This window comes from Pelobates fuscus, chromosome 13, assembly GCF_036172605.1.
Source record: "Pelobates fuscus isolate aPelFus1 chromosome 13, aPelFus1.pri, whole genome shotgun sequence".
NCBI lineage: Eukaryota > Metazoa > Chordata > Amphibia > Anura > Pelobatidae > Pelobates > Pelobates fuscus.
The window spans coordinates 38,197,933-38,211,045 of NC_086329.1; positions in this window are offsets into that span (position 1 = coordinate 38,197,933).

Sequence of the window (13,113 nt, forward strand, 5' to 3'; positions counted from 1 at the left end):
GAGTTACCGGATTTAAGTGTTGCTGTACGGTATGGGTCACCACAGGTTTGCAGCTTTGTATTCCATGCTGGGTTCTGTCTGCAGTTTGCCTCAGGGTCTGCCGGTCTGGCCCAGTACACGTGGCCGCCGCCATTTTGACTGCGGGTCTCAGGCCTTCTTGGTGATCAAGTAGTGCCTCCGAGTGTGGTCGTGAGGCTTGGACCGGGATCACCCCCCCCGGTCCGGTGGGGGGGGAACAGGACCGGGCCAGCCGATGTGCTATGTGCATGTTCGGCTCCGTCGGGCAGGATAGCGAGGTGGCGGCCGTCCACCTCACTCACCGCCAGGTCGGGTCCCGCTTGGTGCTGCAGGGATCCCGCCTCCGGGGGACTGGAACTCCAGGAGCGAGCCTCACCCCGACTTCGGTAGCCCGCATACGTTACGGATCAAGGTTGTTGGTCGCTGGGTGCCTTGTAAATCGCGGGTTATAGCGTATATGTTTCTCAGTCTGCAGCAGAGGCGGCTCTCTAATTAGGTGGTTTAGGCGGCCGCCTAAGGCCTCGCGCTGGCGGGGGCCTCGCGGCCGCCTAAACCGCCTGTTGGCAGAGTGTGTCAGGTCCTCGGTCACTGACCGAGGACCTGACACCAGGAGGGGGCCCGGCGGCTTGCCCGGTATGCCGCCGGGTGCGAGGCCCCTCCTGGCTGCCCGGCCACCATCGCAGACACTGGTCTGCAGCTCCGCAGTGTGCAGAGCTGCAGACCATGTGACTCGCGAGAATTGGCCAATCAGAGCGTTGCCGCGGGTTACCACGGCAACGCTCTGAAATCTCGCGAGATTACACGGTCTGCAGCTCTGAGGAGCTGCAGACCGTGAGCAGTGGCCACCGGACCACCAGGGAGCCCACTGGACCACCAGGGAAAGGTAGGCTCTCCCACCCCCAGCTTCACCCCCCACCACCATCACCCCCACCACCCTCAGCCTCACCCCCACTACCACCATCACCCCCACCACCCTCAGCCTCACCCCCACTACCACCATCACCCCCACCACCATCACCCCCACCACCCTCAGCCTCACCCCCACCACCATCACCCCCACCACCCTCAGCCTCACCCCCACCACCATCACCCCTCCCCACCATCACCCCCCACCACCATCACCCCCACCAGCCTCACCCTCACCCCCAGCTTCACCCCCCACCACCATCACCCCCACCACCCTCAGCCTCACCCCCACTACCACCATCACCCCCACCACCCTCAGCCTCACCCCCACTACCACCATCACCCCCCACCACCATCACCCCCACCACCCTCAGCCTCACCCCTCCCCACCATCACCCCCCACCACCATCACCCCCACCACCCTCAGCCTCACCCCCACTACCACCATCACCCCCCACCACCATCACCCCCACCACCCTCAGCCTCACCCCCACCACCATCACCCCCACCACCTTCAGCCTCACCCCCACCACCATCACCCCTCCCCACCATCACCCCCCACCACCATCACCCCCACCAGCCTCACCCTCACCCCCACCCCCAGCTTCACCCCCCACCACCATCACCCCCACCACCCTCAGCCTCACCCCCACTACCACCATCACCCCCACCACCCTCAGCCTCACCCCCACTACCACCATCACCCCCCACCACCATCACCCCCACCACCCTCAGCCTCACCCCTCCCCACCATCACCCCTCCCCACCATCACCCCCCACCACCATCACCCCCACCACCCTCAGCCTCACCCCCACTACCACCATCACCCCCCACCACCATCACCCCCACCACCCTCAGCCTCACCCCTCCCCACCATCACCCCCCACCACCATCACCCCCACCACCCTCAGCCTCACCCCCACCACCATCAGCCTCACCCCCACCACCCTCAGCCTCACCCCCCCACCACCATCACCCCCACCACCCTCAGCTTCACCCCCCACCACCATCACTCCCACCACCCTCACCCCCACCACCATAACCCCCACCACCCTCAGCCTCACCCCCCACCACTATCACCCCCACCACCATCACCCCCACCACCATCACCCCCACCACCCTCAGCCTCACTCCCCACCACCATCACCCTCAGCTTCACCCCCCACCACCATCACCCCCACCACCCTCAGCCTCACCCCCACCACCATCACCCCTCCTCAGCCTCACCCCCACCACCATCACCCCTCCTCACCATCACCCCCCACCACCCTCAGCCTCACCCCCACCACCCTCAGCCTCACCCCCACCACCATCACCCACCATCACCACCCTCAGCCTCACCACCATCACCCCCCACCACCCTCACCATCACCCCTCCCCACCCTCACCCCCACCACCCTCAGCTTCCCGCCACCACCCTCACCCCTCACCACCATCAGCCTCACCCCCCACCACCCTCAGCTTCACCCCCACCACCATCACCCCTCCCCACCATCACCCCCCACCACCCTCAGCCTCACCCCCACCACCCTCAGCTACACCCACCACCACAGTCACCATCACCCCCCACCACCCTCAGCTTCACCCCCACCACCATCACCCCTCCCCACCCTCAGCCTCACCCCCCTCAGCCTCACCATCCCCCATAACCCCTCCCCACCCTCAGCCTCACCCCCACCACCCTCAGCCTCACCATCCCCCATAACCCCTCCCCACCTTCAGCCTCACCCCCACCACCCTCACCATTATCCCTTCACCCTCAGCCTCACCCCCACCACCCTCAGCCTCACCATCCCCCATAACCCCCCACCACCCTCAGCATCACCCCTCACCCCCCTCAGCTTCACCCCTCTCAGCATCACCCCTCTCAGCATCACCCCCCTCAGCATCACCCCCCTCAGCATCACCCCCCACCACCCTCAGCATCACCACCCTCAGCATCACCCCTCACCACCCTCAGCATCGCCCCTCACCACCCTCAGCATTAATCCCCACCACCCTCAGCATCACCACCCTCAGCATAACCCTCTGTCACCACCCTCAGCCTCCCCCCACTCACCATCACCCCCTCCTTCTCACATCACCCCCTCCTTCTCACATCACCCCCCTCTCACTCTCACATTACCCACTCTCACATCACCCCCCTCTCACTCTCACATTACCCACTCTCACATTACCCTCTCACTCTCACATTACCCCCCCACTCTCACATTACCTCCTCTCACTCTCACATTACCCCCCTCTCACTCTCACATTACCCCCTCTCACTCTCACATTACCCCCTCTCACTCTCACATTACCCCCCTCACTCTCACATTACCCCCTCTCACTCTCACATTACCCCCTCTCACTCTCACATTACCCCCTCTCACTCTCACATTACTCCCTCTCACTCTCACATTACCATCACCCCCCGCTCCCTCTCACATTACCATCACCCCCCGCTCCCTCTCACATTACCATCAACCCCCTGGTCCCTTTCACCATCACACCCCCCGCTCCCTCTCACCATCACACCCCCGCTCCCTCTCACCATCACACCCCCCGCTCCCTCTCACCATCACACCCCCCGCTCCCTCTCACCATCACACCCCCGCTCCCTCTCACCATCACACCCCCCGCTCCCTCTCACCATCACACCCCCCGCTCCCTCTCACCATCACACCCCCCGCTCGCTCTCACCATCACACCCCCCGCTCCCTCTCACCATCACACCCCCCGCTCCCTCTCACCATTACACCCCCCGCTCCCTCTCACCATCACACCCCCCGCTCCCTCTCACCATCACACCCCCCCGCTCCCTCTCACCATCACACCCCCCCGCTCCCTCTCACCATCACACCCCCCCGCTCCCTCTCACCATCACACCCCCCCGCTCCCTCTCACCATCACACCCCCCCGCTCCCTCTCACCATCACACCCCCCGCTCCCTCTCACCATCACACACCCCCGCTCCCTCTCACCATCACACCTCCCCGCTCCCTCTCACCATCACACCCCCCCGCTCCCTCTCACCATCACACCCCCCGCTCCCTCTCACCATCAGCTACCCCAAACACATAGGGTCTCAGACAAAAACGCAAACATGCTCACAGAGACATACATTCGCACACACAAGGATACTCTCTGTCAGACACACTCTCAGGCACATACACAGGTAGACAGTGCATCAATGTGTATATGTGACACTTTTTTGTTAGTGGGGCCTCATGTTTGCGTTTCGCCTAAGGCCTCATAAAGTCTAGAGCCGCCTCTGGTCTGCAGGAGCTGTTCTTCCCTGCGACCGCTCGGCTCGGCGGCCCGGCCCCGCCCCCCCAAAGTATACTTTTTAAGTTACTTTTTATATTTACTATTTTTTTATTTCCTGGATCCTGTATATCCTTGGTGGGGATTATACCACCTAAGCTGTTTATACTAGAGCAGGTCATATTGCTCTAGAAAGTGTAAGTACAATACTATTTACTATCCATTATATTATTAGTACTTACTTCACCATATTGCTGCTATCTTTCTTTTATATCTACTACGCACAATGCACTTTGAAAACATCCGTGGCAACTACTACAAATCCAAAGACGGGGATTGTACCGTCCAAGCGCTTCACAGCAGAGCTCTGTTATAGCTCATCCAAATGTGAGTGGACTGTACATAGCCATAAACTACCTGTTTTCAAGATAACATTTACTGTAATGCACTATTATTTCTTAATTCTTTTCCGAGGTTACGATTAATCGGAATATTCAAGGATACATGTATGTATTTTCTGCTTATATAAATCACTAGGCGCGGTATACGCCCTCTTTTCTGTTTTTCTAAAGTTCACTATTTGTCTGCACTAGACCGAAAATATTGATAAAAACCACCTTAACACCACCCACACTTAAGCATATTAATATAAATATTACTATTTTAATGCTGCCACCACCAAGACAATTTATAAATGGGGTACCTTGGTCTCCCAGGTAACTTTATAATAAAAACCCACCAAACACAACTTAGCACAATATCTTAGCAATTGAAAACACTAGGGGGGCGGGGCCTGGCTGCTGACTGAACAGGACACAGGGTGAGGAAGCTCCTCAACCCTAAAGCATATCTACGCCAAAAAACGACAATGTGCCCCAAAATTTCACCCATCAAGGTCATAACTCGACTCGGAAACACGCAGGCAATACACTGCTGTAAAAACCCGATGGCGAAACACACCCGTGGTGAAGGGGGCGCCTTGCGGCCTACCAACAGAAACCGGGTGGGAGGTGCGACCGGTCTCCTGCCCACTGCCCGACTTGCAAGCAGCCTTGGTCTCGCTTTCCACCCCTCTGGGCCGGTGGGGGTCATCCCGGTCCCCGCTGGCCCCACACTAAGGTCCTCCCAGGTCGTTGTGAGCTGCCCACACGACAAGCAGAATGCCTCGCAGTGGAACCCAAGATGGCGGATGCGCCAGCGACACAAGCATGGGTGCAAAATCATGATGGCCTTCCTGACTCACTTGATCACTTTGAAGCAAGACTGGATGCAGCCTTCGAAAAATTCTGGGCTGACCTAACGGAGCGGATGAACCGAGCGCACCCTGCGGCGCCGCCACGGGTGAGAAAACAGACACTAAGAGAGATGAAGCACGAGAGACCCCCAAAGACAACCCGACCGCATCAAAGGCACACCACGCCACCTTACACCTTTCTGGGCCTAGAGCCACCCTGGGACCACCCCCGAAGCGCAGACCACACATGCAGGAGAGAACAACAAGCTGAAACCAACGTGTTACAGCTCCCTGCAAACTCCCGGCTGGGAAATACTTGGACTCAAAGAAGACCCAAGTTTGTGGCAACAAGGTACAGGCTCTGGAACAGGCCTGGGGCATGGGGAGTACTTCGCTCTTGACAAACTGCAGGGCTCACCGCAATGGACAACACACGTATGTAATAAAGAAGCCTAGCCAGGGCATCGGCTAACTTTCTAACTCTGGGATATCGCTGCAGGCCAAGACAAGTCACTGAACAGGGACTCAGAATCCAGACTGCTGACCCAGCGGCATAAAAGCATAAAGACATAACAGCATGAAAGCGTATATGTTCTGTTAAGTATCTCAGTTATATACCAGCTTACACCATAAGCAATAGATAGCCTTTTAAAATATTAATCTATGTCTTAGCTAAAGTTACATTACCTACTTTATGGCTACATAATTAACTAAGCCTGTTCACGTTATAAGCTCCATATTAGTGTTGATGTTCTGGAGATAAATGTCCAAGCCTGTTTACAGCTTAAACTCACTATTGGTGATAACGCTTTAGTTACATAAATATTGATGTCATACCTCTCAGGAGCATTGCATGCTCCATATCTAAAGCCTACAAACCACAAGAGTACCATAGCTATAGACATCACTCAGCTTGTATTTCATGTGTTTTATTAACTTTAACGCAACAGCTTATAATCAACATACGTGCGACTTAATACGCAGTAACCTAAGACAATGCAGTCAGAAATCGTTTATGTTCTCCTACACGTATGATTATTATTTGTTGGTTCAACTACCATAAAAATGCAGAATGTGACACGGCATACCGCCATATCTTGTTCTTAGGGTATAGTTAGTGAAGACCTGGTACCTGCATTAGCATAGCTTAAACCTGACACACTTGGTTACCTATACGTTAACGAATATACTGTGTAGTAGCTTAGCAAATGTCATGACACTGTATAATCTGTGACCATATCAAAAACCTGTCTATGCTGACTCATATAGCTATGCGTGCTTAGCTTGAATGTACTGTAAATCATTACTATACCATGCCCTGTTTTAAATGTGTTCCTATCTTGATATCACACAAAAAAGAAATAGTGCGGCATATCTTGACTACCCATACCAAATGTCTATGACGACCTAATCTGATGAACGAGTCTTTGTTTATGCCTATAACTTACCCGGCACTTTCCTTCTTTGTCACTCCTCTGAATACTCCTACCTGACGTATGCATCTTGTTAAATCTTGTTAAATCATTTAAGCTAAACGAGAACCTAAGCTGTCGAAATATTGATCTCATTAATCTAAAACTGTGCCTTGACAAACGAATGCCACGACTTGTACTGCAAATGTCTATCAATTTTTCTTGATGTCGCTGTTGTGGCGCACCAAGGCTTTTTGTTACTTTTGTGCACAACAAAAATAAAGAATTTAAAAAAAAATTAAACAGCCCTTTCTATTGTGAAAAAAAACCCAAAACAAACAAAAAAAACCCACTAATTAGTCTCTTCAGGTAACGTGATTCTTTACCAGACTAAGGCAGAACTTAATAAAGGAATATTTATTATGAGCAAAAAATAGCCACATTGCATACAAAAATTAGATGATAAACAAATTATTTACACCAACAGATAAAAACAAAAGGGATAAAATAACAGAAGTCCTAATCACTTACTCAGGTTTTCAAAGTAAAACTTTTGCCCAGGTGGTCTTGGGTAAGGAAGATGGTGACTCACTTAGAATTAGATTCTGGCCCCCAAGCAAGTACAAACACATTTCAGAATCATTAGACATACACCCTGTGGATTACCAAGCCTGGCCTAGAGGTGGAGATAAGGTATACCTATGGTAACTATAAGTGACCACCCACTTGTGTTCCAGGCCGACATCAATCCAAATGGAAACATTTGGTTCTATCTCCTCTTATGTACTTGCCACAGAAATAATAACCATCTATGAATTTGTTACCATTTTTCCACTCCATATATATGTCACATTCCCTACTTGAGACCCAATATAGCGGACATCACAATCCCTTGTCATATGGTTAAGTTACGCAAATCATGTTTAGGCTTGATTAGAAGATTGTGCTTCTTCCATTCTAAATATAATAAAAATGAGGCTTAATTATTATTCTGTGGATAAATATTAATGTTTCTTTTGGATATGATACTTGAACACAAGGCTAATGATCATTAACATATCAAAGAAATTAACTCATCAATTAAGAGGTAGAGGCCATATGGCTGAAGTCAGCTAGTTTACATTGTAACTAGACATCCAGGCATCTCAAGTGTAGAATCTCACACCCTGCAGAGCCTTTGATTAATCAAAGGATCAATTCATGTTGCAAACCATCTGCCCCCTTTTACATTCCTATACTATTTACATTACCCCTTCTGTCATCTGACCTTGCAACCAATGCATATATTCACTACACAAATTACATTAAATGACAATATTCTATTGTGCAACAAAAAATCATGCACCCTTGGCGTGACAGCCTTGACTACTGCAATCCCCTTCTCAGTGGTCTTACGTGTTTCCAGTTTGCACCACTGTAATGCTCATTTTCCTGTCCGCCCGCACCTCCCCCCTCTGTCAGTCCCTACATTGGCTTCCAGTTGGATATAGGGCTCATTTTAAGATTCTGGTGCTTGCTTGCAAGTCCCTACATAATACTGCTCCAACCTACATATCCTCCCTAATACACAAATATGTCTCGTCGAGGCCCATGCGCTTTGCCTAAGACCTACGCCTATGCTCTGTCTGTACTCCCACATCTGATGCTCGCCTCCAAGACTTCTCCTGGGCTGCACCTTTTCTGTGGAACTCTGTAAGACTTTTACCCAGTCGCCACTCCTGCAACTGTCCAACATAACCTAATAAGTTCTCAGTGAATACCGTATTTATCGGCGTATAACACGCCCCGGCGTATAACACGCACCTCATTTTAAGAAGGAAATTTCCCCCCCTCCCATAGTGCTCCCCCACCCTCATCCTATAGTGTCCCCCCCCTTTCCATAGTATTCTCCCCCCCCATAGTATTTTCCACCCCCTCCCATAGTGTTCTCCCCCCTTCCCATAGTATCCCCCCCTCCCCTTGTCCCATAGTGCACTTTCCCTCCCCTTGTCCCATAATTACTTACCTGTCTTGAAGCGTGGGCCGGCTTCACAGCGCGCACCGCGGTACAGGAACTTAAATTTCAGGTTCCGGTTTCCGGCGGGACTGAAATGAAGTGTGCACACTGAGTGCGCACTTCCTTTCAGTCCCGCCGGAAACCGGAACCTGAACTTGAAGTTCCAGTACCGCGGTGCGCGCTGAACACCGGCCCACGCTTCAAGACAGGTAAGTAAACCTTCACATTCGCTCCATAAGACGCACAGACATTTCCCCTCCCTTTTGAGGGGGAAAAAAAGTGCGTCTTATGGAGTGAAAAATATGTATATCGGCGTATAACACGCACACATCATTTGCCCCCTATTTTCAGGGAGAAAAAGTGCGTGTTATACGCCAATAAATACGGTACTTTTCTAGCAACCTATTTCATTACCCCTACTTATACCCTTTCTGTCACTGTACCACACTCCCTCTAGCTTGTAAGCCCATTGAGCAGGGCCCTCCACCCCTCTGTTCCTGTGCGGTCATTTGTCTGGTTACAATTACGTGTCTGTTATTCCACCCATTGTACAGCGCTACGGAATCTGATGGCGCTATATAAATAATAAAATAATAATAAAATTAAGTTGTGAACCACTACTCCATATATTGCCACCAATTTATTGTTGCAGTTTGTGGGAAGGATTAACCATAATAAAATACATGTTTACTGATGTAACATGACTCAATAAATTCAGCTCAATCATCCCTGTGTTTATAACCAGGGCTATGTTGGTGCTGCCCTTACATCCTCTCCTGTACTGACTGCCTCGCGCAGAGCATGACGGGAAATGAAGTCTTGTCCCGCCTTCTACCGCATTCTAAACGAATCACCTTGGACTGCATCTCCCGGCATGCCGTGCGCTCACCTTCCTGTGACGTCCTTTGTTTTGTAATTCAGTCTCGGTAAAAAAAAAAAGGCCGAAGTTCAGAGCGATCAGCTGATTCGAGCTGACAGGAGCGGTCGGTGGGAAGCCGGGCGATCAGGGATACGGGCTCCCCCCCCTCCCTCCCCAGCTGATACTGCCTCCCCGGCCAGCCACGCTCAGTCCCTGCTGCCGAGACCAGGAAGTGCCGCTTGGTCATCCCTGAGTCACCGCCTGCCGGTGCCGGCTGCTCACACAAACAATAGGTCGCCCGGCCCCCCTGGAGGATCCCTGGACTGACTGCCGGCCGCCCTGGGGGATCCCTGGACTGACTGTGTGGACCCAGAGCCTCGGGCAAGTAGGCTGTCTGAGCTCCATGGCTCCTGTGATTAACCTCTATCTATTTATTATCATATAACTGACCCTCTGTGCCACTAACCTCTATTTATTATCATATAACTGACCCTCTGTGCCACTAACCTCTATTTATTATCATATAACTGACCCTCTGTGCCACTAACCTCTACTTATTATCATATAACTGACCCTCTGTGCCACTAACCTCTACTTATTATCATATAACTGACCCTCTGTGCCACTGACCTCTACTTATTATCATATAACTGACCCTCTGTGCCACTGACCTCTATTTATTATCATATAACTGACCCTCTGTGCCACTAACCTCTACTTATTATCATATAACTGACCCTCTGTGCCACTAACCTCTACTTATTATCATATAACTGACCCTCTGTGCCACTAACCTCTATTTATTATCATATAACTGACCCTCTGTGCCACTAACCTCTATTTATTATCATATAACTGACCCTCTGTGCCACTAACCTCTATTTATTATCATATAACTGACCCTCTGTGCCACTAACCTCTATTTATTATCATATAACTGACCCTCTGTGCCACTAACCTCTATTTATTATCATATAACTGACCCTCTGTGCCACTAACCTCTATTTATTATCATATAACTGACCCTCTGTGCCACTAACCTCTATTTATTATCATATAACTGACCCTCTGTGCCACTAACCTCTATTTATTATCATATAACTGACCCTCTGTGCCACTAACCTCTATTTATTATCATATAACTGACCCTCTGTGCCACTAACCTCTATTTATTATCATATAACTGACCCTCTGTGCCACTAACCTCTATTTATTATCATATAACTGACCCTCTGTGCCACTAACCTCTATTTATTATCATATAACTGACCCTCTGTGCCACTAACCTCTATTTATTATCATATAACTGACCCTCTGTGCCACTAACCTCTATTTATTATCATATAACTGACCCTCTGTGCCACTAACCTCTATTTATTATCATATAACTGACCCTCTGTGCCACTAACCTCTACTTATTATCATATAACTGACCCTCTGTGCCACTAACCTCTACTTATTATCATATAACTGACCCTCTGTGCCACTAACCTCTACTTATTATCATATAACTGACCCTCTGTGCCACTAACCTCTACTTATTATCATATAACTGACCCTCTGTGCCACTAACCTCTACTTATTATCATATAACTGACCCTCTGTGCCACTAACCTCTACTTATTATCTATAACTGACCCTCTGTGCCATACTTATTATCATATAACTTCATATAACTGACCCTCTGTGCCACTAACCTCTACTTATTATCATATAACTGACCCTCTGTGCCACTAACCTCTACTTATTATCATATAACTGACCCTCTGTGCCACTAACCTCTATTTATTATCATATAACTGACCCTCTGTGCCACTAACCTCTATTTATTATCATATAACTGACCCTCTGTGCCACTAACCTCTATTTATTATCATATAACTGACCCTCTGTGCCACTAACCTCTATTTATTATCATATAACTGACCCTCTGTGCCACTAACCTCTATTTATTATCATATAACTGACCCTCTGTGCCACTAACCTCTATTTATTATCATATAACTGACCCTCTGTGCCACTAACCTCTATTTATTATCATATAACTGACCCTCTGTGCCACTAACCTCTATTTATTATCATATAACTGACCCTCTGTGCCACTAACCTCTATTTATTATCATATAACTGGTCCTGGTAACAGTATTAGAGGAACATTATTTGCACTAAAGAGAGTTTCATACCCAATTCTTGCCTTGGTTTTAATAAAGGGAATCCCCTAGCCGGTCCTGGTCTGGGAATCCCCTAGCCGGTCCTGGTCTGGGAATCCCCTAGCCGGTCCTGGTCTGGGAATCCCCTAGCCGGTCCTGGTCTGGGAATCCCCTAGCCGGTCCTGGTCTGGGAATCCCCTAGCCGGTCCTGGTCTGGGAATCCCCTAGCCGGTCCTGGTCTGGGAATCCCCTAGCCGGTCCTGGTCTGGGAATCCCCTAGCCGGTCCTGGTCTGGGAATCCCCTAGCCGGTCCTGGTCTGGGAATCCCCTAGCCGGTCCTGGTCTGGGAGTCCCCTAGCCGGTCCTGGTCTGGGAGTCGCCTAGCCGGTCCTGGTCTGGGAGTCGCCTAGCCGGTCCTGGTCTGGGAGTCGCCTAGCCGGTCCTGGTCTGGGAGTCGCCTAGCCGGTCCTGGTCTGGGAGTCGCCTAGCCGGTCCTGGTCTGGGAGTCGCCTAGCCGGTCCTGGTCTGGGAGTCGCCTAGCCGGTCCTGGTCTGGGAGTCGCCTAGCCGGTCCTGGTCTGGGAGTCGCCTAGCCGGTCCTGGTCTGGGAGTCGCCTAGCCGGTCCTGGTCTGGGAGTCGCCTAGCCGGTCCTACTCTTGTGTACAATATATAAATCTCATACTCCTTGCTAGCCTTGTCTACAAATTAGGAATAGCGTACCCCTTACTAGCCCTTTTGTATACATTAGGAATAGCGTACCCCTTACTAGTCCTATATACAATTTCTAAGAATAACTTGCGAAATGCTTACCCTGTTTCTGGTATAGTAATCGCAATCCCAGTACTTACCTTGTTTACAAAATAATATTGAGTGGAATGGCACCTGTCTTGTTTACTATATTGCAATAGCACCCACAGTATTTATTTACCTTACCTACCAAAGTGCTTTACCATCCCAATTACTTGTCCAAGTCTCCCCCGCCTCCCCCCCCCCCCCCCCAGTATTCTTCCAGTGTACAATAGTGCGATAACATATTAGGTATCGTTGCTGACTTTGACCATCATAATTGGTACATGAAATTGTTTGCCTGTTGATGTATTGCCAGGCAATCTCTTGTTTACTCATATAGCTCCTCCTTGTAATTCCTTCTTATTTAAATGCTGTTTATTTTGCAGATTGTATAGATCTGCTTACTGGCACTAAACCTCCTGTAATGGAATAAAAGTCAAACAATATACTTTATACATGAAAGCTGCTGGAGCATCAACCCCAGGAGATCTGAGAACAACAC